Source organism: Schistocerca nitens, chromosome 2 (assembly GCF_023898315.1).
Source record: "Schistocerca nitens isolate TAMUIC-IGC-003100 chromosome 2, iqSchNite1.1, whole genome shotgun sequence".
Classification (NCBI taxonomy): Eukaryota; Metazoa; Arthropoda; class Insecta; order Orthoptera; family Acrididae; genus Schistocerca; species Schistocerca nitens.
In genome coordinates, this window is record NC_064615.1 from 505,295,441 (window position 1) to 505,317,493 (window position 22,053).

Below are 22,053 nucleotides of genomic sequence, written 5' to 3' on the forward strand. Positions count from 1 at the left end.
CTCAAAATGGCTGCTGTATTCTGCTCACAATTTATTTCCAGTTTCTACCATCTCTTGTGATCCTGCTTCCCAAATACGTAAATTCTGCTGACTTCTAACTCCTCTCTTCCAATTCTTTTTCTTAAAGGTCCATAATCTTCTTCAGCACTGCATGCCATAACTTTATTCTTTTCCTTGTTTACTCTCATGCAATACTAATAATAAAAACCTGTTCCATCATGCTGAGGACCACCTCTAGATCTTCTATTGCCTCCGTGCCCACACCAATATCATCTGCATAGTGCAGCATGTCTGTAACCTGACAATTCTCATCCCCACCTCAGCAGTTTCACAAACTCTGTCTATAGCTTCCTGGATGTATGCACTGTATATAAGAGGAGAGTGAGCATGTACCTGTCTCGCACCTTTTCTAATTTTTGCTTCTTGTTCCTGATTACAGTGGATGACCAAAGTGAACTGCGCATATGGAGGGGCTATTGGAAAGAAAGGATATTTGACGAATAGACTGGCCTGCCCATTCTTCAAAATTCAACACCATCTAGCAAGTGTGGGGTGTGTGGGGAAGACGTATTGCAGTAACATGCACCCAATGACCACCCAGCAGTTGTCAAACTGTGCTGGTGTAGGAATGGAAGGCCCTGCCAGAAGAATTGGGAGAATGTTGTAGACCATGTGTTGCCATTCATGGTGATCACAAAGCCTATTAAGAACTATGTTCCATCCACCCTTTTGTCATGTCCAGGGGGCCATAATAAATTGTACTGACTTCAGTACAATTGTTGCTTTTTATTTAAAAGTGTCATTTCTGTTTATCTCATTGTGTATTTCTTTCAGTTACCTTCTGTATTATACAGTAATAGCTCTTTCTACACATGGTCCAAGTTTCTTTGAGCTATGTTACTTAGAAGTGAAACACATGCGAGAATTACTTTCATCCTTAATTTTTGCACACCAGTGTACTTTGTTAACACACAGGTAGGCATGTGGGGTAGAGTTCCACTTACAGGTGCCTGGGGTCATTTAAGTCCCCATATACAATACATACATTAGATCCTTTCAGTAACGATAATCTTCGCTGTATGGTCTTTGAAATATTCTTCCAGGATAGGGGAAACAAATAACTCATTTAAAAACAACAAACTTGAACAATTTTATTGAATGAACTTGAAAATAACAGTAACAAAAATGTAGCATGGGGAGTTTGCACTAATACTCCTAATACAGTTCATTCTAAATCATCACACATATTATGTTTGCAAGAGTTTTGCAAACAAAGGGTTTGCATCTTGAGCATTTCTGTGAAGTTTTTTTTTTTTTTTTTGCCATCTTTTCGGAGGCACATTTTGCACTTCCCACGAGAAGGTCCAGGATCATCAGGGACCACTACTGACAGTTTTATATCCTCTCCCAAATGTAATTTATCTATACACTGTCACATTCTGATGTGCTTTTCAACCAATGTTCCTCCCAAGTCCCTTAGCAATTTTCATCATAGCAAGTGATACGTTTTTGGGTCAATGTTATACAACAAATGTGCATTTATATGCATTACATTTAGAAAATGGAAAAATATAGCTGGTGGCCACCTTCTTGTTTGTCTACCAACATTAAAAATTGGCCATAACTGATCACATGTGTCGACCCCACCTTTGGTACCATTATATAAGGTGTTTATTTTAGACTTCACTTTAACATCATCATGATACATTGTTAATAATACTATTACCGTCTTATTTTTGGCAGTAATGTACGATACTAAAGTCTCATCTTTAGTGAATCCAGAAACACAGCTATACTTTGTTTTATACTTACTAGGCTGAAATTCTCATGGAATTTCATGCTTATTTTTTCATACGGTACCCACAACTGTTAACGTTCTTGTAAGGAGAAGCTGAGCTAGTTGGTAACTAATATTGTCACAAGTTATATTCCTGCTGGTACCTGCACCATGTTCAGTCGACCTGTTCACAACTGATAATACAGCACTGTCTTGACGAAACAGTTCCTTCAGTTGTGTGTTTGCATATATTTCAAAGTTGACGAAATGATTCATTCTAGCGTCTATTAGTACAAAAACCTTTATTCCACACCTTTTGGGTTTTTGCAATAAATAATGTCTAAATGGATATTATCCCCTGAAAGTAGAAGCTGTTCTTCAATTGTACAATATTCACTTGGGCTGAACGCATTTTTACAATTATTATTTATCGCAGTGGGAAAGTCCCTCACAGGTGCTAATTTATAATGTTTTCTTCTAGTTTTAAAGGTGTGAATGTCATCAAATCTTATGACTCTAAGTAAAAACAAAAATCATTTGCATGAAATTGTGAGACAAAAGATTTTTATGTCTTCCCATAAATCCTCATAATTCACATGAGTGGCTTTGTGAAGCCCAGCCAAATAGAGTAGCCCCAAAAATACTAGTAAGTCTTCTCTCGTCATATGTTTGGCATCCCACTCTCTGAAATGTTTATTTTTTACCGACTTTATGTACATCATTGTGCAATTTACAACTGAGGTCACTATACGTTCATCAAATAAAATAGAAAATGAATTGATGACAGACACTACACTTTTGAAGTACTGCCTTTCTTCCAGGTAATGGGTTATGATATGTTTCCAAGTTCTGAGGCTCTGGCCAGGTTTTGCTTTTTCCATTTTATAGACCTGTCTTTGCATACAAAAAATCAACCCTCCTGACAATCAACATCGGATTCACTTTGTTCTTGTTCAGTGTCCGAAGTATGCTCACTCTTCTCCTCGTGATCCTCATCTATATCCGTACCTACTAAATCTTCATCTGCTTCGTCCCTCTCCCGCCAATGAAATTCCTCCCATATTTCTTCAGTCATGTGCGATGCAGCCACCTGAAAATATAATGACTGGAAATGGTACACTGGCAAAAGTGGTAATGAAGAATCCACACTTATTTCATCATACTTCATTAAAAATTCTATCATTTATACCATTACTCATGGACGATTACAATTCAAAAAGCAACTTACCTCTATACCAAATGATGCACTTTGAGGCGCATGGGCCAGAAATGTCTTGCAAGGCTCACAACAACTAGATGGTAAGTTGCAGGGCAATGAAAACACACTGATGGCTTACTGCAGGAAAGAGTGGGAAGGCACTGAAAATGTAAACAATGGCAGGCGGTGCATGTCAGGATGCAACAACTTGAATCATGCACATGAAAAGAAATGAACCCATGCTCCCAGTAAAGGGTTAATGAAGGACATGTTGCCAGGCAACAAAACTTTATTTATTAAGAAACATCGTGGACTGAAGTTTTGTTTCAATAAAGGAAAATAATTTTTAAATTTGTGTTTCTTGAGAGAAAATTTATTTGAAAATATATCATCTCTGCCTGTCTTGCTTCCATCAATATGTCCAAGTTTGTCTCTTCTTGTCTGGATGTGCCTCCACAGAGATCTGATTTCCTGTACTCTTATTAGCACCTCTTCATTGGTAACTCTGACGCTTTAGCTACGTTCATTTAGTAAGCGAGTCAGACGGGCCCAGCTCTTGGCTGATACATACTTACAGAGTGGGAAGTTAAGCGTTTATCTTTTCCTGTGTTTTTCTCACACTATATTTATTAAATTTCATGTGTGTTTTTCTGTTTAAAAGATGTAATCTCACATTTTGTAAGTGTAAATTCGGGCAATCTGTAGCACAGTTTTTATTTCTAATGAACAGCCACCTACATACCTCACTGAGGCACCAGTGTCCCTTGGTGACACATCAGGAGGGTAGCAAGTTGCATCTCTAGGGTTTGTCTGCTTTTATAGTTTTCTTTTCCAGTTTGTCTTAGTTTACTTTTTCAGTCTTGCTCGAACTGGTAGGAAGTGTGCATACCGTGTGCTAATGCAGGAGGAGCTGGCTGCAGTATGCGAACAGCTGAATACATTTTGGCTACCGTCAGTCACCTTCAGGCTGCTGCCTCAAGAGTGTAGCAGTGGCAGAGAATCTGGTATGTCGCATGGGACACCAAATTTGTTGCTCATTTTGCTCACGGGCTCTGCTACTAAGTTACCTCCTAGTGTACCTGATGCTGTGGAACTGCCCCCACAGCAGAATGAATGGTGGGTGGAAGCGCATTTATGTCGCTCAAGGCGGAGGGTCAATGTGGAGACTGAGTGTCTGGCCTCATCCATTCATCCTGTGTGTGGACAGATGACTGCTCCTTCAGCAGTGTCTGAGCAGGCACAAGGGGGGGAAGGCTTTACTAATAATACGGAGCTCGAATGTTAAGTGTGTTATGGAGCCCCAAAGGCATATAGCATTCAGGGATAGAAAGAAAGTCAATGTGCACTTGGTATGTCTGCAAGGGGGCCTCATCCAAGTTGTGGAGGCTGCCTCTCCTGCGACTTTCGAGCATACAGGTGCAGTCATCTGCAGGTTGTGGTTCAGTTTGGCACGAATGACGCCTGTCCAACGGGTTCAGAGGCCATCCTCAATTCATATAGGCAGCTGGCAAAAGTGGTGAAGACTACTGGCCTCACATATGTGGTGCAAGCAGAGCTCACAGTTTGCATTGTTCCCAGAGTTGATAGGGGATCTTTGATTTGGAGCCAACTGGAAGGTCTCAATCACAGGAATCATCAGCTCTGTGATGGACTTTGGTGCAGCTTTCTAGACCTGTGTTATCAGTTGGGGATTTGTAGGACTCCTCTTGATAGATCAGGGGTGCACTACACAAAGGAAGCAGCTACTCGCGTTGCAGAATACTTGTGGAATGCACACGAGGGTCTTTTATGTGAAGTGGTAGTTGAGGGACTCCAATGAACAACTGCCAGTTGCTACGCAGCATGGGAAGTCTGACTATGTCCAGATTAAATATGCTTCAACTGTCAAAAGTTTATCAGTAAACATCGAAGCACTTATAATAAAGTTTCCGAAATTTATTGCCCTCCACAAAAGTTATTGCGCTTGAATTATTTTCGGGACGAGGAGCTGAAACACAAGTGGAAAGCTCCAAGATATTTAGTGAGTCCTGGAAAGTAAATCAGAAAGAACAATTAGAGGCCACAGGAGTGGGAATGTTCATTGGAGTTGACAAAAATACTGTCTCTCTTGATGTCAAAGTTGAGTGTGACAGTGATACTGGGTCACTTATAAGAAGTCTAGATGAAATCAAGGAAACTTATGCATGTTTTTACTGGCCACCCGATTCTGTTGTAACAGCTCTAGAGTCATTCAAAGAATGTCCATGGTCAGTAGTGAGTAAATACCCAGATCATGCATTGCTGGCGACTTTAACCTACTGAGTACAGTCTGGTATATTTATGGATTCATTACAGTGGGTGCAGACAGATAGTCATGCAAAGTACTTGTGAACACTTTCTGAAAACTTGAGAAGCTAGGTCAGCAGCCCTTATATAATGAAAATATTTTAGACCTTGTAGCTACAAACGGCCAGATCTTACCAACAACGTCAGTATAAAAATGGGTAGTAGTGACCATGGTGTCATTACAGCAACTATGGTTACGAAAGTTAATAAATCAGTCAAGAACGCTAGCGGAATATTTGTGCTAGAAACAGCAGATAAGCAGTTGTTAGCATCTCACTTAGACAGTGAACAGTAAGATGGACATAGAGACATTATGGGCAAAGATTAAGGAGATCACATATCGTGGTCTAGAGAACTGTGTGCCTTGTAAGTGGATTACAAATGGAAAAGACCCACCATGGTTTAATAATAAGATTCAGACATTGCTGATGAAGCAGAGGCTGTTGCACTCTTTGTTCAAAAGAGAAAATGCAAATGACAAAGCAAAGGCTGGTAGAGATTCATGCTTCTGTGAAAATATCTATGCACAAAGCATACAACTACTACCAACATCATTATCTTAGTATAAGATCTGGCAGAGAACCCAAGAAAATTCTAGTCCTATGCCCAATCGCTAAGTGGGTGTAAGGATTCCAACCTGTCACTTGCTGACCACTCTGGTGTGGCAGTTGGATAGTGAAATGAAAGCCAAAGTTTTAACTTTCACATTCAAGAAGTCACTGATGCAGCAGAATCATACAAACATATCTTCATTTCACCATCAAACAGACTTCCATATGGACAACATATTAATAAGCATCAATGGCGCACAGTTACAACTGAAGGAGTTAAGAACAAATAAGACACCAGGGCCAGAGCACTCTACATCATTGGCCCCTTACTTAGTTTTCTTTTATCACCCAGCACAAAGTCCCTATCAACTGGAGAAAACTCCAGGGACACCTGTGTACAAGAAGAGCAAAAGCATGTACCTGAAAATTACACACCAATATCCCTAACATCGGTTTGCTGCAAAAACCTTCAACATATTCTCAGTTCAATTATAATAAATTTTCTTAAGACAGAATCTTATATCAACGAATCAGCATGATTTTAGAAAACATCACTCATGCAAAACTCAGCCTGCCCTTTTCTCACACAACATATTGCGAACTATGGATGAAGGGCAACAGGCAGATTCCATATTTTTAGATTTCTGGAAAGAGTTTGACATGGTGCTTCATTGCAGGCTGTTAAAGAAGGTACAAGTCTATGGAATAGGTTCGAGATATGTACAGACTTCTTAAGTTATAGAACACAGTATGTTGTCCTCAATGCCAAAAGTTCATCAGAGACAAGAGAATCATCAGGACTGCCCCAGAGAAGTGTGATATGACCACTGCTATTCTCTACAGACATAAATGATTTGACAGACATGGTGGCCAGCAATCTGCAGTTATTTGCTGATGATGCTGTGATGTGGATTATGGTGTCACCGTCTAGTGACTGTAGGATGATACAAGATGACTTACACAAACTTCGTAGTTGGTGTGATGAATGGCAGCTAGCTCTAAATGTAGAAAAATGTAAGTTAATGCATAAGAGTAGGAAAAACAAACCCGTAATGTTCAGATACAGCAGTAATAGTGTCTGCTTGACACAATCACATTGTTTAAATATCTGGGCATAACATCACAAATCAGTATGAAATTGAACGAGCATTTGTTGATTGTCAATCCTTTGGTTTATGGGGAGAATTCTGGGAAGTGTAGTTCATCTCTAAAGGAGACTGCACATAGGATGCTAGTGCGACGTATTCTTGAGTACACCTCGAGTGTTTGGGATACGTATCAAGTCGAGTTAAAGAAAGGCATTGAAGCAATTCAGATGCAGGCTGCTAGATTTGTTACTGGTATATTTGAATAACATGTAAGTATTACGGAGATGCTTCAGGAACTCAAATGGACATCCATGGAGGGAAGGTGACATTCTTTTCGAGGAACACTATTGAGAAAATTTTGAGAACTGGCATTCTGAAGTTGACTGCAGAATGATCTTACTGCCACTAACATAAATTTCGCATAACGGCCACGAAAATGAAGATATGAGAAATTAGGTACATATGGAGGCAAATAAACAGTCATTTTTCCCTCACTATTTTTGCCAATGGAACAGGAAAGGAAATGACCAGTAGTGGTACGGGGTACCCTCGGCCATGTGCTGTAAGGTGGAGTGTGGAGTACTGATATAGATATAGATGTAGATCTTGAATCCAGAGCTTCTTTGAGTGTCTTGTTTGTGGCAAAAACTAGACAACGGATAATGCCAGAGCATGAATTTGTACCCTTTATCAATGGCACTATCTGACTTACAATGATTATTCACTTTCTTCTTTTCTCTCCTAAAACGGGTCCTGAAAGAACTTCTCTTCATATTCTTGCTTGCATTAGGGTCAAAGTGACATATCATACACTGCATCATGCTTACTTTTATTATGATAATCCTTAGATTGTATTCGCCATAGAAAAGTTTGGCTTTCATATGACTGAATAAAATCATCAAGCTGATTATGATTGATATGTTTCCAAATCACTCGACATGTTACTGGTATGGAAACAAACAGAGGACTCTGGTCTTTGCTTGAACAAGGACGCACAAATCTGATATAATGCTTAAGCACTGATGCTAGTACACGCTCGCATAACTGAAAACTGCCCAAGCCTTAAACTTCTCACGCTTGCAGTAATGTGGGTGGATGTCTTTAACAACTTCTGGTGACCTGTACAGTCTAAGTATCAGATGTGGTGATTGCCTTTCCCTACAAGGGACCCCAATACAGATTTTGTATGTTCAGCAAGAAAATAGAAAATGTTAATTACATTGGGGCAAATGAGACATTGGACTAGGCCATGATCTAATCCTTGTCTGGGGCTCAGAAGAGGAAGCTTCTCAAAAAAGAACAGGAAGGTAAAAAATATAAATGGAGGGAACTAAAAGGTCTTGCACCTAAGACTTCCAAAAAAGACTGCCTCAGAGTGAAGGGGTTGATTAGACCCCTTCTACCTCTAACACAGGGACAAGAGAACAAAGGAGGAGTCAGGTACTCCCACTGACACCGAAAAAGCCAAAGCAGGAAACAGGGAAACAGACCTATAGTGCTCCCTTAAAGGAGACCACTCCCTGAAAAGCAGACGTGTTGAGTTGCCAATAAGCACACACCAAAGAAACAAAACTTGCTAGCTTTCAGAGTAAAGTAAAATAACACACACACACACACACACACACACACACACACACACACACACACACACCTATGCCCCTGTGTGGTATGGGCTAGACTAACAGTACAAATTCTATTTTTTGGCTGGTGAGATGGTTGTGGTGGGGGTAGTGTCAGGTGTAGTGGGTAAAGGGGGAGGGAGGGAAGAGGCAGGAAGAGGGACTGGGGTTGGGTGGCTAGTGGCTCAGAGGAAGGTGGCCGGTTTGCCTGATTGGAATATGGGAGGCACTGGTCACAGGTATATGGGCTGGCACAACTGGAGCGGCCGGTGGAAAGCGTGCACTTAAGGTGAATGGGGACATGAACTGGGAGGGGTGACAGAATGGAGAAGAAGAAACTGATGGGTGAAAGGTGCTGGGACAGTGGGTTACCTGAGATTGAAGCCAGAATGTTTACGGGAGTGGAGGATGTGTTGTGAGGATAACTCTCATCTGCATAGTTCAGAGACGTTGGTGGTGGAGGAAAGGATCCAGATGGCTCAGGAGTTGACGCAGCCATTGAAATTGAGCATGTTGTGCTACTGGGTGGTCAACTTTGTTCTTGATAACAGTTTGGTGGTGGCCATTCATCCAACTGAAAAACTGGTTAGTAGTCATACCAACATAAAAGGCTCTGCAGTGTTTGCAGTAGATAGGATATATGACACGGCTGCTTTCACATGTGGCCCAGCCTCTGATGGGGTAGGATAAGCCTGTGACAGGACTGAACTAAGAGGTGCTGCGTAGTTGGAGTGGGCAGGTCTTGCACCTTTGTCTGCCACAGGTATATGTTAGTCTAGCAGGCACCACATAGGGGAAGAGACCTTTGAATGCATGTCTACGAGTCAGTGTATTAGTGTTAGTTTTCTTCCTACTGCGTGTGTCTCTCGACAACTCAATGCTTTTGCTTTTCAGTGAGTGGTATCCTTTAATCCTAAAGTATTTACATTCTACAAGAATTTTCCTACAACATTTATAGACTTGCAGTCTTGGTTTTCAGGATGGTGGTTATCCAACAGGGACATCCATTGATCAACATCACTTCACAGCAGATGGTACTTTTTCATATGGCTATCTTTGAGAAGACTGGGGAGGTGGCGGGGAGGGGGTCACAAGTACAGGACCCAAATTCAGGAGGGTCTATCTGGACAAGGATGCTCTTCTCCTTATCTATTGGGGGGATGGGAACAGTGGATTTTCTTAAGGAGAAGGTGTTCAAGGTATCTCTGTGGGAGGAGCGGAAGCTGCTGGCCAAAACAAGCAGTTGAGCTCTTTAAGACTACAGTGGTATGTATTTGGGTACCCATACTTCTTAAGCATACTCCCTAAAAGAAAATGTTCAAGCACAGAAGGGTGCAGATCCAGAAGATTGCAACAGAGGATTGGAGAGTAATAAACCTAAAGGTTGTACCGGAAAGCCAAACCTTTGCGGATGAGTTGGCAAAAAATCCCTCGTGGCAGTACGAGAGCAGGACCTAAAATTATACTTAGGGTTTTCGCAAGTTGCTGTCAGAATAATCAAAGACATCAGAAGTGATCATGGTGGCAAGCTGGAGGCTGCAATTGTTGCAGATAAACCTGCAACAAAGTAAAGAGGCAACAGCTACCCTAATTCATCTTCTGGGAAGAGAGGAGGTGAATGTGACCCTGACTAAGGAACCCTATCTATAGAAACGGGGCCTTTCAAGTCTCAGAGAAACTGAAGGTAAATTGATCTATGCTAGAAATCTAAAGAAATGCAGAAAATGCAGTTATGTTAAGAACAGAATTTGATTCATGTCGATGGTGGACTTCTGTTCAAAGGACCTAGTGACCATCAGGAAGGACTAATGTGGCGAAGGAAGCACAGGGGAAATTATATAGGCCGCCTCCTTCCCACGAGGTAAAGAGACAGATTGATAGTAACTCACAACAGAATTAACAACTGCTGAGTGGATGTGAGGCTAATGTTCACAATGTGGTGTGGGGAAACAGTGAAACTAAGAGCAAAGCTGAGCACCTATCGGAATTTGTAACAGAGAATAATTTGAAAAATCTTGAAATGGTGTAGTGAACCTACCATCAGGAATAGGAGGAGGGAAGAAGTAACTGACATAACTTCTGGGTTACCTTTAATGGGTAGGTACATCAAACAATGGTATATAGTGATGGAACCATTTTAATCTGACCACATATATTTTAAGTTTGAGGTTGAAATGGGAGTTAAACAGACAATGCCCTACAAGAATCCTAGGAAAACAGATTGAGACTCATTAGGAAACACCTAAATTCCTACTTATTTGAAGCCAGAACTTTGGCAATGAACCTAGTATTTTGAAGAAATGGCAGATGCAGTAACATCTGACATTGCATCATATTTAGCAGAACTGCCCAATCACCAAGAAGTGCATATACAGCAATATAACTTTGTAGAACAACAATCTGGAAGTGCAAAGGAAACAACTAAGAAGACTGTTCATCCTTGCAAGAAAGAAAGGATAATGGGCAAAATATCAAGAGGCCCTTGTCAAATACAAACTTACAATCAAGTGAGTGTATCTATCATCCTAGAAGGTATTCTGTGAGGAAGCAGAAGATATAGCTACTTGTGCTAGACTTCATAAAATCCTCTCAAGAATACCAACTAATGCAGGAGCTACTTTAAGGAAAGACAATGGTGGTTGTAGAAGGGCAACGAGTGTGATACAGGATGTGCTCCTCAAGACTTGCACTCTGGCAGATAACACAGACCAGGAACCAGTTCCTGAGAGGTACTGCTTTACAGGTAATCACAGGTACAACTGGAAATCTGCCAGAGAACGTGTTGATCTGAAGAAAAAAAAAAAAAAAAAAAAGAAACAGTGGGTGCTGGGAATGTTGGTTGGTTGGTTTGGGGTATAAACGGACCAAACTACAGGGCCATCAGTCCCTTTTTCCTCATGCAAAGAAGTCTCCAGGTAAAACAATTCCCAAAAGGAGTTGGGGAGATTAAAAGGGTGTAAAACTAATGGGGAACCACAATGAAAGAGAAAATGAAAGAAGCAAACAAAAAGGGAAAAACATACACTAAAAGGAAAGTAGATAATGGTATTAAAAGCATATAGCAGATGACCTGGGCTGGCTGATAACAAGAATAAAAATGGATGAGCCAGCCACTCTACAACACACTATAATAAATCTCCAGCCTAAAAGACAAGGCGAGATGAACACACACAGGGAAAGGACAAACACCAAACCAAACAAATTGCAAAGAAAGAGTGACAAAGAGGTAAAATGGAGGGAGGGTGGAGGCCTGAGAGAGAAGGCCAGGCACCCACCCTTAGACTGTATGATAAAAAAAACCCTCAGAAGTAAAACGTAAAACTAAATTAAATGGTGGGGCATTGTCACCCAACACCATCGGTAGGGTGCTGGGAAGGTTAAAAGTCCGCTGCAGAGTGGCTAAAATTGGGCAGTCCAACAAGATGTGGATGACAGTCATATGGGAGCCACAGCGACACTGAGGTGGGTCCTTGCGACGGAGGAGGTGACCATGTGTTAGCCAAGTATGGCTGATGTAGAGCCAGGAAAGGACAATAGGGTTCCTGCAAGTGGCTCGCATGGATGACTGCCACACATTCATTGTCTCCTTGATAACACAGATTTTATTTAGTGTACTGAGGGTGCAGGATACAGTATCCCAGATCGCGAAAACTTTACAGCGGAGGACCGATTGGAGATCAGTCTCCGGCAGGCCGATCTACGGAGTTGGCTTACCAGTAGCCTGTTTGGCCAGGATGTCAGCAAGTTCATTGCCTGGTATCCCGACATGGCTTGAGATCCAAATGAAGGTCACTGAATGTCCACTGTTGCTGAGGGCGTAAACAGACTCCTAGGTAGTCATTACCAAAGGATGTTGAGGAAAGCACTGGTTGAGAGCTTGTAGGCTGCTTAAGGAGTCAGTACAGATGATGAAGGACTCCCTGGTGGAAGAGCAGATATGCGCAACAGCGCGATAGATGATGAGCAGATATGTGCAACAGCGCGATAGGTGGTGACCAACTCTGCAGTGAAAACACTGCAGCCATCAGGCAAAGAGTGCTGTTCAGTATGTCCAACATGACCATATGCGCGAAGCCAACAAGACTGTCGACCACTGAGCCATTGGTGTAGACTCTCTCTGAGCCCTGGAACTCACTGAGAAGAGAAAAAGTCCCGGCAGAGGTCTTCAGGTGGAAATGAGCCTTTTGGGCCTTGTGATAGGTCCAGACGTAGCTGTGGCCGAGGCACAGACCATGGATGTGTACATAAGTGGACCCGCAGGAAAGGTGGGAGAGGGAAAGTGCCGAGTTCAGTAAAAAGTGACTAGACATGGACAGCAAGAGGATTCCCAGTTCTGGGCCGCCATTGCGGGATGTGGATTGCCGTGTTAGGGAAAATGAGACAGTAATTTGGATGGCGAGGTGAACTATGAATGTAGGCAGTATAATTACCAAGCAGTAGTTGCCTCCTGGACCACTATGGAGGAATGCCAGTTTCCACGAGGATGCTGTTTACTGGGATTGTTCAGAAGGCTCCACAGTGGTGAATAGGGCCCAGCAGATGCACCGCGGAGGGCAATGCTGAACAATACACCAGGCTTCCATAGTCAATACAGGACTGCAGGCTTCCTTAGTCAATACAGGACTGTACAGGATCTGCAGCAGTGTAGGATTATCAGTACCGTAGTCGGTGTGGCTCAGGCATTGAACAATACTGAGATGCCGCCAGCACTTATCCTTAATCTGATGAAGCCAAGTTAAGTGGGCATCAAAGACCAGTCCCAAAAAGCGGCAAGTCTCCACTACATCAAGTAGTTGGTCATCAAGGTAAAGTTCTGGATGAGTGTGGACAGTACGAAGACGATAGAAGTGCATGAGACAAGTCTTGATGGCCGAAAACTGAAATTCGTGAGTGAGGGTCAATGACTGTGCCTTCCGCACAGCTCCCTGCAGCCGGCATTCGGCCACATCAATAGAATAGGAGCAGAAGGAAATACAAAAATTGTCAGCATATAGGAGGGAGGATAATGGGGACCCTACTGCTAGTGGCAAGACCTTTGATGGCAATTAAAAAGAGTGGGACACTCAGGACAGAGCCCTGTGGGACCCCATTCTCTTGTACATGGGGGTGCACTGAGGGGAGCACCAATGTGAACTCTGAAAGTGTGGAGCGACAAGAAATTCCATATAAAAACTGGGTGTGGGCCACAGAGGCCCTAGTCATGTAGAGTAACAAGGATATTGTGTCACCAAGTAGTATTGTAGGCCTTTGTCAGGTCAAAAAAAAGACAGCAATAAGGTGTTGTCACCAGGAAAAGGCTGATCGAATGGCAGACTCCAGACCAAATTGTCGATGGTGTAGCACCCTTGGCGAAAACTGCCCTAGGACAGAGCCAGAAGGCCCTGAGACTCAAGGAGCCAACGCAACCGCCAGCTCACCATACGTTCAAGCAGCTTGCACAGATTGCTGGTGAGGCTGATAGGGCGAAAGCTATCCACATCTAGCAGGTTCTTATCAGGCTTTAGCACTGGAACAATGATACTTCCCACCATCTCTCCAGTTGAAGTTGAAGACGGCAAGGAGATGGTGCTGGTAATCTGCTGACAAATGTTTCAGCACATGGGAATGGATGTGGTATGGGCCAGGGGACGTATCAGGACAGTCGGCAAGGGCACTGAGAAATTCCCACTTACTAAAGGGAGCATTACGAGGGGCGTTTGAAAAGTCCGTGCAAAGTCCGAGAGATGGCACCACTGGCGCATATCGAGGCCATGTTTAGTTAATAGCATCTTTGCAAAGAACGCACACCAAGTTTCAGCTATATTTGTCAATTTCTTTGTGTTTGGCATTCATGTGAATCAAGGAAGTCAAGTGACTGTCAAAAAATGGATGAAGAAGAATTTTGTGTGGTGATTAAACATTACTTTATGAAAGGCAAAACACTTCAGGAGACTAAAGAGAAGCTTGATAAACATTACGGTGACTCTGCACCTTCGATTAGAACAGTTTATAAGTGGTTTAAAAATTTTCAGAGTGGCCATGTGGGCACAAGTGATGCTGAACGTTCTGGATGCCCTGTGGAGGTTACGACTCCATAAATCATTGATAAAATCCATGATATGGTGATGGATGACAGAAGAGTTAAGGTGCGTGTGATTGCTAGTGCTGTGGACATCTCGAATGAACAGGTACATAGTATTTTGCATAAAGGTTTGGACATGAGAAAGCTATCCACAAGATGAGTTCCATGATTGCTCACACTTGACCAAAAATGGAATTGTGTGAAGTGTTGCAAGGATGGTTTGCAGCTGTTCAGGAAAAATCCACAGGACTTTAAGGGTTGTTCCATCACTGTGGATAAAACATGGATACATTACTATACTCCTGAGACAGAACAACAATCTAAACAATGGGTTACCAAGGGAGAATCTGCACCAAAAAAGGCGAAGACCAGTCCTTCGGCCAGAAAGGTTATGGCGACTGTCTCTTGGGATTTGAAAAGGGTAGTCCTCATCTGGAAAAGGGTAAAACTATTACAGGTGAATATTATTCATTGTTATTGGCCCATATGAAAACTGGGCTGCAAGAAAAACACCAGTGACTGGACTGCAAAAAAAGTCTTTTTCCATCACGACAATGCACCGGCACACACCTCAGCAGTTGTGGTCACAAAATTAATGAAAATAGGATTCCAACTCATTTCTTCACATCCCCCCTATTCTCCAGAAGTGGCTCCCTCGGACTACTACTTGTTCCCCAATTTGAAGAAATGGCTGGCGGGACAAAGATTTTATTCAAACAAGGAGGTGATTGCAGCAACCAATAGCTATTTTGCAGACTTATAAAATTGCTATTATTCTGAAGGGATCAACAAATTAGAACAGTGTCGGACGAAGTGTATAAGTCTAAAAGGAGACTATGTCCAAAAATAAAAAAGCTTTACCCCAAACACGTAAGTAGTTGTTATTTTTGCACGGACTTATCAAACGCCCCTCGTATATGGCTCAGAGCATGTGGAGCAAAAGATAGGTGGTGGTGTTCCACCTGCTGCTTGAGGAAATAAAAGGTGAGGCGGTAATTCTCAGATGCAGAAGTGCAAGCATAATGCTCGGCAAGATGTTCTGTGGTTACGTCTGGATCAGCAGATACAGCTCCATGTGTAGAAATTCGGGTCAGAGCTTGGTCCAAACCTGGGAATGGGAGGTTTGTGTTCCAATGGTGGGGATGCAGAGTTCCCAACACTCCTGTTTCCTTCATTTGATGACTAGGCAGACCTGGGAATGGAGCTGTTTGAAAGCTACGAGCTTCTCTAGGGTTTGGTGGCGCTTATGATGTTGGAGGGCCCGCCTATGGTCTCTAATGGCTGCAGCGATTTCCGGTGACCACCAAGGCACTGACTTTCACCGGTGGCAATCTGAGGAACAAGGGATTGCTGATTCAGCTGCGACAACAATGGTAGTAGTGATCGTCTGGATGACCTCATCAATGTTGCCAGGCAACGGAGATTCAACGGTAGTAGTGGAGGTGAAAGCGTCCCAGTCAGCCTTGGGAAGTGCCCATCTGAGCAAGCGCCGACATGAGGGATGCTGGGGGAGGAACAGGAAGAGTGAAAAGTGGTCACTACAGCATAAATCATCATGGGCTCTACAGTGTGTAGACAGGAGAGAGGACTGCAAACCGAGAGATCAATGGCCAAGTTTGTGCCATATACCACACTGAAATGTGTGGTGGTGCACCAGCACACACCTCAGCAGTTGTGGTCGCAAAATTAATGAAAATAGGATTCCAACTCGTTTCACATCCCCCCCTATTCTCCAGAAGTGGCTCCCTCGGACTGCTATTTGTTCCCCAATTTGAAGAAATGACTGGCGGGACAAAGATTTTATTCAAATGAGGAGGTGAGTGCAGCAACCAATAGCTATTTTGCAGACTTTGTCATCGCATGTCAGTCTACAAACACATAATAAGCCTGGACAATAAACTTGGCACAAATGGAACTGCACAAAGTGTCATATTGAATGGCTTGATTTTTTTTCTGTGGATGTCGAGTTAATTTCAGTCTTGATGTTGCCACAGGAAGTACTGGAAGGGAATGGTTTATGCTTGCCATCGTCCGATGTGAGAATGCCTCTCTACTTGGACTTAAATCATTCGCCGACCGAGATGTCATCGCTTACAAAAATGTCAAATTGAGTTAGTAGGTTTCTGATACCATTATAACAGCCAGTACCCTTATTTCCACCTCACTAAGGGTTATGGGTATTAAAATCAACTAGAAGTAGAAAACAAGGAGGGAGTTAAAAAATTAGTACAGCCAAAACATTGGGTGGCACTTCACCATCAGGAGGATGGTAGATATTACAGATGGTAATTTCCTGCATTATCCTCACCCTGACAGCCACAGCTTTGAAAGGTGTTTGCAGGGGCACAGGTTTGCTACAGACAGAGGTAAGGACATAGATAGAAACTCCACCTAACAGTCAGTCATAGTCAGTACAGTTTTTGTAGTACCCCTGATGGCCATGAAGGGCAGGAGTCTGCATTGCGGGAAACCAGTTTTCCTGAAAGGCAATGCAAAAATCAGATGTAATGTTTAAGAGTTACCATAACTCAGCCAGGTGGGAGAAAAAACTGCTGCAGTTCACTGGAGGATGACACTTTCTGGAACTGGGGAAGGCATGAAGTGATTGAGGAGGCAGGTTACGCCTCAGTATCATCTGCTGCCACCAGTTGAGTATTTGTATCCATTGCCATTGCGGGTGAGGTATTGATCAGACACACATCCTCAGGGGATGCTAAAATCTCCACCTCGTCCTTAGACACCAGTAGCGAGTGGTAGTGTTGAGGCCACTGGAGGTTTCTTAGTAGACTTCTGCATTTGCTTGCCCTCTCACTTCTCCAAAGTAGTTTCAGGCATTGAGAAAGGCCGTGAAGCCCTTCGTCCAGCAGCCTGTGGCTTCTTCAGCCACTGGTGAGTGGCCACTATGGCATTAGCAAAGACCTTGGAAGGGAGAGTTCCAAGGGACTTCCATGCGAGAGGAGCCAGAGGAGGCTGTGATCTCTCCAGCTTTGGGGAGGGGACCAGTTTCCCCGGTGTTTGGGGGGATACTGCTCCTGAAGTAGGTGCTTTGGAAGCAATGGACGAAGAGCTGCCCCCAACCGCCAAGAGGGCAGATGTATTCGGGCAGCCTGGAGGGCCCACTGTATGTGGCACAGATTATGGAACTACCACCACAAGTGACGGTGATGTTGAAGTAGCTGCAGCATATGTAGTTGTCAGGCAAATGGGATGCAACCTGTAACAGGACATCCTCATCTAGCATTACTTTTCCCCAACAGTAGTTGTCAACAACAGTATTATTTTTTGAACTTTGGACAGGTCAATATTATGTCAGTTGCTTTTCTAAAAACTTTCATATAATTTTATACACAGTATGTTATATTTCAAGCTAAAATTTATGAAAAGGAATTACTTTATAAAATATTTTAGTCTTGATGTTATAATCGGTAAGTACTAGTTCGAATGTACTGTTAAAATTATTTTTTACAAACATTTGAAATTATGAATTATTGGCAGACTTAAAATTTCTATTATTAATGACACAATCCCGTACTGTTTACTATTTCTGGATTCATTTATTAAATAACAATTGAAATTAATAATATAACAGAAACTGGTAAAAATTCATTTGTTAAAAAAATTGCAAACCCTTTGGAATATTGTTGTTTCCACAGAGGGCGAGAGTCTTAAGCATGCCTCTGATGTGATCAGACATATTTTTTTTATTTTTGTGCAAACAATGTAATTTTAACTTTGTTAATGTGAAAAATGAAAATACTATACGATATACTAAAATGTGAGAAAATATATTTACATAAAAAAATGCTGCAAGAACAATCTTTGAATTTATTTAGTTAAAACCAACAGTGAGGACCTGATGTGAGATTTTTGTATAATAGCTTCAAGAATCAGACCCCTACACAAGCAGAACTGTAGCCATCTCAACATGACAAGCTAAGTAAACTAGAAAGTTTATTGTGATCTTTGCTCCTCTCAAATCTTCATAAAAGACTTAAATGTGGACAATAGATGGAAGTAGGATGGAGGGAGGAGATTACAAACCATTCAAATTTACGTTTAGCCTCTTGGTAAGTCAGTCAGTCCAGGGTCTTTTACTCCATAATTTTCCAATCCTTCTGGATTACTGTGCAGTCTGGTGAGCAGAGGAAGTGGTGCTCTCCACAGTTCACACAAGTGGGAGGAGGTGCACATGGAGTATTTGAATGCAGTGGATGCCCACAGTCTTGACATGTGGTGCTGGAATTGCAGTGGGAAGACATGTGCCCGAATTTTCAGCACTTAAAGCACTGCGAAGGGGGAGGGACATATGGTTTTATGTCACATCAGTAAACCATCACTCTGACCTTTTCAGGCAATGAGTCACCCTCAAAGGTCAAGATGAAGGCACCGATAGCAACCCTATCGTCTTTGGGCCCCCAATAAGACACACTAGTTGAAGTGAACACCCCACTGTTCTAAATTGGTGCGGAGCTCATCGTCAGAATGAAGGGAAGGTCGCGATGGAAAATAACCCCCTGGACCACGTTCAGGCTTTTATGGGGAGTGACGGAGACAGGAATATCACCCAGCTGGTCACAGGCAAGCAAAGCCTGGGACTGGGCTGTGGATGCTGCCTGAAACAACATTGACCATTTCTCATTTTGGACAGTGCTGTCACTTTCCCAAACGTATCCTCCAGATGTTCAACAAAAAAAAGAGGCTTCGTAGCTAGAAAGGAGACCCCACCTGTTCTACTGCAGATTAAATACCGAAGTGAATACGGCTCTCTTCTTTCTGTAGCCCTATGTTCCTCCCATGATGTAGCGGGGGAGGTGAACAATTTAGGGTCATACACTAAGTGATCAAAATTATCCAGACACCTGGCTGGAAATGACATACAAGTTCATGGTGCCCTCCATCAGAAATGCTGGAATTCAATATGGTGTTGGTCCACCCTTAGCCTTTATGAAAGCTTCCATTCCCACAGGCATACGTTCAATCAGGTGCTGAAGGTTTCTTGGGGAATTGCAGCCCATTCTTCACAGAGTGTTGCATTGAGGAGTGCTATCGATGTCGCCCGGTGAGACCTGGCATGAAGTCGGCATTCCACAACATCTCAAAGGTGTTTCAGGTCAAAACTCTAAGCAGACCAGTCCATTACAAGGATGTTATTGTTGTGTAACCACTCTGCCACAGGCCGTGCATTATGAAAAGATGCTCGATCGTGTTGAAAGATGCAATCGCCGTCCCCAGATTGCTCTTCAACATTGGGAAGCAAGAAAGTGCTTAAAACATCAATGTAGGCCTGTGCTGTGGTTGTACCATGCAAAACAACAAGGGGTGCAAGCTTCCTCTCTCTCTGTCTCTCTCCATGAAAAACACAACCACACCATAACATTACTGGCTCTGAATTTTACTATTGGCACTACACACACTGGCAGATGACATTCACCAGGCATTCGCCATACCCACACCCTGCCATCAGATCCTCACATTGTGTACCGTGATTCATCACTCCACACAATGTTTTTCCACTGTTCAATTGTCCATTGCTTATGCTCCTTATAACAAGCGAGGCGTTGTTTGGCATTTACCGGCATGATGTGTGGCTTATGAGCAACCGCTCAACCATGAAATCCAAGTTTCCTCACCTCCTGCCTAACTGTCATACAACATTACAACTCTCTTCAACTGTCTGCAGTCTCTATCAGTCAACAGACAGGGTTGGCCTGTACGCTTTTGTGCTGAATGTGTCCCTTCACATTTCCACTTTACTATCACATCCGAAACAGTGGACCTCGGGATGTTTAGGAGTGTGGAAATCTTGCGTACAGACGTATGACACAAGTGACACCCAATCACCTGACCACATTCGAAGTCCTTGAGTTCTGCGGAGTGCCCCATTCTGCTCTCTCACAATGTCTAATGACTACTGAGGTCACTGATATGAAGTACCTGGCAGTAGGTGGCAGCACAATGCACCTAATATGAAAAACATATTTTTTGGGGGGTGTCCGGATACTTTTGATCACATAGTGTATGTCAGTATTGTATTCTATCTTTCCCTTCCCTTCTTAGAGACTGCTGGCGCCATTCTGTTACCAACGAGAGCTGACTCAGTCCACTTTATTGTGGGTCATCTGCCCTGACACCACCCACTCTCCCCATGGGCACCACCCAGCCACAGCAAAGGCCACCTGGCATGATGACCGTTGCCAGGAGTCCTGATGCCCCAAGAAGATGGGCATTTACTCCTTGGGATATGTGGGGAGTTTGCAGCTCAGGCATCAGCAGTGCCATCCCTGTGTTGTGAGGGGGCTACCACCAAATAGGTAAATGACGGCTCACCACAACGGACAGACTACCGTGCTGGATGTTGGGTGCAGAGAAATTCAGTATTGTCATGGGGGCAAAAGAGGACAGTGAAGAATGGAAGAAGACATTAACCCAGAAGGCGTCCTCACCCAAACAGCTGAACTGCAGATGGAATCGCAGAACCATGATAATAAGAGGTGCAGAAGATCAAACGGCACGATGGATATATGATGCAGCACATAAGGCATCCTTCCCCAAATGTCCCACACCTCTGTAGAATTCTGAAAGTGTGAGATCACACCCTTAAAGGGGACCAGAACTTATTAGGCCGAAAAGTGGGAGACTCCTTTTAGTCACGGCTTACGACAGGCAGGAATACCTCGGGCCTATTCTAACCCCCGAACCTGTAAGGGAGGCGAGGGTTGGGGGTGAGGAGGGAGGGGGATGTTTCAACCATCCAAGTCACCAGGTCCAGATGGTAGCTTTCCAGATCTACAGCAACAAGGAGAAGAGGATTTAATTAGATTCTCACCTAGACTGTTCAGGGTCACCCTAGCCATAGGAATAATCACTAACGCTTGGAGGACAGCAATGGCTGTTTTCATTCCAAAGCCAGGGGTTGTCCACAAGGAGGGGTTTTGTCCCCACTACTGTGGAAACTGGTGTTGAATGAACTCACTGAAGCTTTAAATACTAGATGCTACTTTTGCCAAGGATATACGGACCATTCAGTCGTAGTAATACTTGGCAAATTTGTTAATACTGATAGAACAATGGCACATTGTGCACTAGAGATTGCAGAAGATTGGTGCAGGAACAGGAGCTCAGGGTAAGTCCCAAGAAAACTGCTGTGCCATTTACAAGGAAACAAAATCAGGTGCAAATACCAGAATCTCAAGCTCCTCAATGAAACTCGACCAGTAGAAGGGGCAGGGAAGTATCTAGAAATAATCCCAGATCAGAAACTGTCATATGACCCCTCACATACAGAATGTGTATATTCTCATGAGCACTAAAAAGATCTGTAATAAAAATTTGGGTCTAAACTCCCGGAGTACGTATTAGATGTAAAGCACTATAATAAGACCTATAATAATCCCTGGAGCTGCAGTGTGGCGGAATAAAGCAGAACAGAAAGTG

General features: G+C 43.0%; 1 protein-coding gene across 3 annotated transcripts in view; it reads right to left on the minus strand.

Moving 5' to 3' along the window:
- Positions 1 to 1,286: 1,286 nt before the first annotated feature.
- Positions 1,287 to 22,053, minus strand: part of LOC126236479 (NADH dehydrogenase (ubiquinone) complex I, assembly factor 6) — an 81,551-nt gene continuing 60,784 nt past the window's right edge. Inside the window, exons 6-7 of one of the 3 annotated variants that reach the window (XR_007544921.1) lie at positions 3,006 to 3,136; positions 1,287 to 2,867 (exon numbers count right to left, since the gene is read on the minus strand). The gene's annotated coding sequence lies outside the window, so the exon portion shown is untranslated. Of the gene's footprint in view, positions 2,868 to 3,005; positions 3,137 to 17,808; positions 17,834 to 22,053 lie in introns of those variants that run through there. The other 2 variants (XM_049945819.1, XM_049945820.1) reach the window with 2 other exon arrangements.